The sequence below is a fragment of the Nesoenas mayeri genome (genome assembly GCF_963082525.1).
Source record: "Nesoenas mayeri genome assembly, chromosome: 34".
NCBI lineage: Eukaryota > Metazoa > Chordata > Aves > Columbiformes > Columbidae > Nesoenas > Nesoenas mayeri.
In genome coordinates this window covers 265,749-271,938 of record NC_137575.1, presented here as the reverse complement: position 1 = coordinate 271,938, position 6,190 = coordinate 265,749, and positions in this window count along the sequence as shown.

Here is a 6,190-nt window from a genome sequence, read left to right as displayed (position 1 = left end):
AATTAGCGGGTTTATTGTTTAATTAGCGGGTTTGTGGGTTAATTTAAACCACTTGGTTCCTTTTAATGTTTAAATCGCCGCTTTAATTGGTAATTGCGGGTTAATTAATAATAATAGGAGTTAATTAGCGTTAAATTAGTGTAATTAATATAAGTATTAAATTATTATCTTGTAATTATAGTGAATTATTATATTAAATTATTAGAGTAAATTGTTATATTAAATTATTATAGTAAATTATATTACAACGTTATAACTTCAAGCCTTAGTTGCTCTAATTAACTCTAATTAGCTCTAATTAACTCTAATTAGCTCTAATTAGCTCTAATTAACTATAATTAGCTCAAATTAGCTCAAATTAACTATAATTATATCTAATTAACTCATATTAACTCTAAATATCTCTTATTAAATCTAATTAAATCTGATTAGCTCTAATTAACTCAAATTTAATTATATCCAATTAACTCGTATTAACTCTAATTAACTCGTATTAACTCGTATTAACTCGTATTAACTCGTATTAACTCGTATTAAATCTAATTAACTCGTATTACCTTTAATTAGCTCTAATTAGCTCTAATTAGCTCTAATTAACTCTATCTATAAGTATCTATAATTATCTCTTATTAACTCTAATTAACTCTAATTATCTCATATTAACTCTTATTAACTCTTACTAGTTCTAATTAGCTCTAATTAGCTCCAATTAACTCTAATTATCTCTAATTGGCTCCAATTAACTCTAATTATCTCTAATTAGCTCTAATTATCTCTTATTAACTCGTATTAACTCGTATTAACTCTATTTAACTAATTAGCTCTTATTAACTCTAATTAGCTCTAATTAACTCTTATTAACTCTAATTAACTTTAATTAACTCTAGTTCTATTAATTTTAAGTAACTTTAATTAACTTAATCAACCGTCATTCACTTTAATTAATTAAATCAATTGAATTCATTAAACTTGGGTGAATTTCCACCTCAAATCTTCAATTTTCACCTGAAATTTTCAATTTTCACCTAAAATATTCAATTTTTCACCTGAAATTTTCAATTTTCACCTGAAATTTTACATTTTCACCTGAAATTTTACATTTTCAACCTTAAATTTTCAATTTCCCCCTAAAATTTTCAATTTCCCCCGAAAATTCTCCATTTTGACCCAAAATTGTTCAAATTTCCCCCTAAAACTCCCAATTTTGCCTCAAGTTTCAATTTTCCTCAATTTCCTCAAAATCCTCAATTTCCGCCCAAAATTCCCGATTTTCCCTCAAAATTCTTCATTTTCATTTAAAACTTCAAATTTTCCCTTAAAATTCTTCATTTTCACTTAAAAATTCAAATTTTCCCCTAAAATTTTAAATTTCTCTTAAAATTCCAAATTCCCCAAAATTCCAAATTTTAACTTAAAATTTTAAATTTCCCCCAAAATTCCAAATTCCCCAAAATTCCAAATTTTCCCTTAAAATTTTAAATTTCCCCAAAATTCCAAATTCCCCCAAATTTCCATTTTCCCTTAAAATTTTAAATTTCACCAAAATTCCAAATTTTCACTTTAAATTTTAAATTTCACCAAAATTCCAAATTTTCCCTTAAAACTCCAAATTTCCCCCAAAACCCCAAATTCCCCAAAAACCCCAAATTCCCCCTAAACCCCCAAATTGCCCAAAACCCCCCAATTTCCCCCCAATTCCCCGCGTGTCCCCGCCCCCAGTTTCCCCCGATTTGGTTCATTTTGGGCTAAAAAGCGCCGTTCCCATGTTCTACTACCCCGAGGTCCTGCGGCACCGCTCCGGCTGCTTCGCCACCATCTGGTGCGTTTTGGGGCTAAAAGCCGCGATTTTGGGCAACGTGCGGCTGCGTTTTGGGGCTAAAAGTGGCGATTTTGGGTAACATGCATTTTGGGGTGAAATCGGCCGGTTTTGGTGCAGGTTGGCGGCCACGTGCAGCTGGCGCCTGCTGCCCCGCGACTACCTGCGCGTGGACGTGCCGCACACCTGGTAATTTGGGGCGAAAAGCCCCCATTTTGGGGCATTTTGGGGCGTTTCCAACTGGTCGGGGCCCTTTAAGGGATTGGGGAGGGGGGGGGGAAGGGGGAGGGGGCGTGGCTTGAGCACCGGCCACGCCCCCTCTTCCCATTGGCTCCCGAGGGGAGCCGCGTAACCGTCGCCCTGCCCCCTCGGGCTGCTGGCGCGGAGCCACGCCCCCTCAATAAGCCACGCCCCCTCCCTATGGGTCTCTATGGGTCCCCATTGGTCTCTATGGGTCTCTATGGGTCTCTATGGGTCTCTATGGGTCTCTATGGTCTCTACGGGGCTCTGTGGGTCCCTATGGGGCTCTATGCGGCTCTATGGGTCCCCATTGGACTCTATGGGGCTCTATGGGTCTCTATGGGTCTCTATGGTCTCTATGGGTCCCTATGGGTCTCTATGGGTCCCCATTGGACTCTATGGGTCTCTATGGGTCTCTATGGGTTCCCATTGGTGTCTATGGGTCCCCATTGGTCTCTATGGGTCTCTATGGTCTCTATGGGTCCCCATTGGTCTCTATGGGTCTCTATGGTTTCTATGGGTCCCCATTGGTGTCTATGGGTCTCTATGGGTCCCCATTGGTCCCCATTGGTGTCTATGGGTCCCCATTGCTCTCTATGGGTCCCCATTGGTGTCTATGGGTCTCTATGGGTCCCCATTGGTCTCTATGGGTCTCTATGGTTTCTATGGGTCCCCATTGGTGTCTATGGGTCTCTATGGGTCCCCATTGGTCTCTATGGGTCTCTATGGTTTCTATGGGTCCCCATTGGTGTCTATGGGTCTCTATGGGTCCCCATTGGTCCCCATTGATGTCTATGGGTCCCCATTGGTCTCTATGGGTCCCCATTGGTCTCTATGGGTTCCCATTGATGTCTATGGGTCCCCATTGCTCTCTATGGGTCCCCATTGGTTTTTACGGGTCCCTATGGGTCTCTATGGGTCCCCATTGGTGTCTATGGGTCCCCATTGGTGTCTATGGGTCCCTATGGGTCTCTATGGGTCTCTATGGGTCCCCATTGGTCCCCATGTGTCCCTCTCCTCTCTAACCCCTCCCCTTTCCCCCCCACCCCCCCCATTCCAGCGCGGCCGTGGCGGCCTTCGTGATTGGCCGCTCGGGCTGGGAGGCCCCGCCCCCTCCGGCCGGAGCTCCGCCCCCTCGCTGCTCCCTCTACCTGGCGGCCCTATTGCAACTGGGGCTGGTGAGGGTGCTGAGCCGGCAGTGCCACCGCCTGCTGGGTGCGCTATGGGGCGCTGTGGGGCGCTGTGGGGCGGGGGGTATCGGGGGTATGGGGGGTGTGGGCTCTATGGGTCCCTATGGGTCTCTATGGTCTCTATGGGTCTCTATGGTCTCTATGGTCTCTATGGGTTTCTATGGGTCTCTATGGGTCTCTATGGTCTCTATGGGTCTCTATGGGTCTCTATGGGTCTCTATGGGTCTCTATGGTCTCTATGGGTTTCTATGGGTCTCTATGGGTCTCTATGGTCTCTATGGGTCTCTATGGGTCTCTATGGTCTCTATGGGTCTCTATGGTCTCTATGGTCTCTATGGTCTCTATGGGTCTCTATGGGTCTCTATGGTCTCTATGGGTCTCTATGGTCTCTATGGTCTCTATGGGTCTCTATGGGTCTCTATGGGTCTCTATGGTCTCTATGGGTCTCTATGGGTCTCTATGGTCTCTATGGGTCCCTATGTGTCTCTATGGTCTCTATGGGTCTCTATGGGTCTCTATGGGTCTCTATGGTCTCTATGGGTCTCTATGGGTCTCTATGGTCTCTATGGGTCTCTATGGGTCTCTATGGGTCTCTATGGTCTCTATGGTCTCTATGGGTCTCTATGGGTCTCTATGGGTCTCTATGGTCTCTATGGGTCTCTATGGTCTCTATGGTCTCTATGGGTCTCTATGGGTCTCTATGGGTCCCTATGTGTCTCTATGGTCTCTATGGTCTCTATGGGTCTCTATGGGTCTCTATGGGTCTCTATGGTCTCTATGGGTCTCTATGGGTCTCTATGGTCTCTATGGGTCTCTATGGGTCTCTATGGGTCTCTATGGTCTCTATGGGGTCTATGGGTCTCTATGGTCTCTATGGGTCTCTATGGGTCCCTATGGGTCTCTATGGTCTCTATGGGTCTCTATGGTCTCTATGGGTCTCTATGGTCTCTATGGTCTCTATGGGTCTCTATGGTCTCTATGGGTCTCTATGGGTCTCTATGGTCTCTATGGGTCTCTATGGGTCTCTATGGGTCTCTATGGTCTCTATGGTCTCTATGGTCTCTATGGGTCTCTATGGGTCTCTATGGTCTCTATGGCTCCCTATGGGTCTCTATGGTCTCTATGGGTCCCTATAGGTCTCTATGGGCTCTAATCTATGGGTCCTGCCCCACAGATGACGTCACCCAGACCCTGGAGCGGCTGCACCGCGTGACCCCCATAGAGCCCCATATCGACATGAGCCCCCCAAAGAGGTGAGTGACCCACACATTGACCCATAGAGACCCATAGCGAGTCAATGGGGTCAATGGGATCAATGGGGTCAATGGGTCAATGGGGTCAATGGGTCAATGGGGTCAATGGGATCAATGGGGTCAATGGGGGTCAATGGGGGTCAATGGGGGTCAGTGTGCCCCATAGCGCCCCATAGCGCCCCACATCTCCCCCCATTTCCAGGCGCCACCTGGTTGCGGACGCTCAGGCCCTGATGGTGTCTCTGGAATTGGCCCCCGACCCACATTTCGGGGTTATGGGGCCGGCCCTGCCCAGCCCCACGGACATCCCGCAGGTGTGGGGCTGCCCCATAGATCCGCCCCATAGATCCGCCCCATAGATCCCCCAGAACCTGCCCATAGCCGCCCATAGATCTGACCCATAGCTCTGCCCCATAGATCCCCACACAGCCCCCATATCTGCCCCATAACCTGCCCCATAACCTCCCATAGATCTGCCCCATAACCACCCATATCTGCCCCATAGATCCGCCCCATAACCTGCCCCATAACCCCCCCATTTATGCCCCATAACCACCCATATCTGCCCCATAGATTTGCCCCATAACCTGCCCCATAACCTCCCATAGATCTGCCCCATAACCACCCATATCTGCCCCATAGATCTGCCCCATAACCTGCCCCATAACCCCCCCATTTATGCCCCATAACCACCCAGATCTGCGCCATAGATCCGCCCCATAACCTGCCCCATAACCTCCCACAGATCTGCCCCATAACCACCCATATCTGCCCCATAGATCCGCCCCATAACCTGCCCCATAACCCCCCCATTTATGCCCCATAACCACCCATATCTGCCCCATAGATCCGCCCCATAACCTGCCCCATAACTCCCCCATTTCTGCCCCATAACCACCCATATCTGCCCCATAGATCCGCCCCATAACCTGCCCCATAACTCCCGCATTTCTGCCCCATAACCACCCATATCTGCCCCATAGATCTGCCCCATAACCTGCCCCATAACCTCCCACAGATCTGCCCCATAACCACCCATATCTGCCCCATAGATCCGCCCCATAACCTGCCCCATAACTCCCCCATTTCTGCCCCATAACCACCCATATCTGCCCCATAGATCCGCCCCATAACCTGCCCCATAACCTCCCATAGATCTGCCCCATTACCACCCATATCTGCCCCATAGATCCGCCCCATAACCTGCCCCATAGCCCCTCCATTTCTGCCCCATAACCCTCATCTCTGCCCCATAGATCTGCCCCATAACCTGCCCCATAACCCCCCCATTTCTGCCCCATAACCCCTCATCTCTGCCCCATAGATCTGCCCCATAACCACCCATAGATCCGCCTCATAACCTGCCCCATAACCCCCCACACCTCTGCCCCACATCTCTGCCCCACAGCTGCGGCGGCTGCTGGAGGAGCCGCTTCCCCCCCTGGGTGAGCTCAGCCCCACAACTTATGGGGCAGGCGGGTCCCGCTATGGGGCTGGGACCCCCCTCTCATCCTGACCCCCAAGTGCGCCCCACAGCGCCCCCCGAAGCCATCACGCTGCGCGAGCCCGGACCCATAGCGGCCCCCCCCGGCCCCAGAGGTGGGGCCGGACCCACACTTGGGGGGCTGGACCCACACTTGGGGGGCTGGACCCATAGATGGGGGGTGGGACCCATAGATGGGGGTGGACAC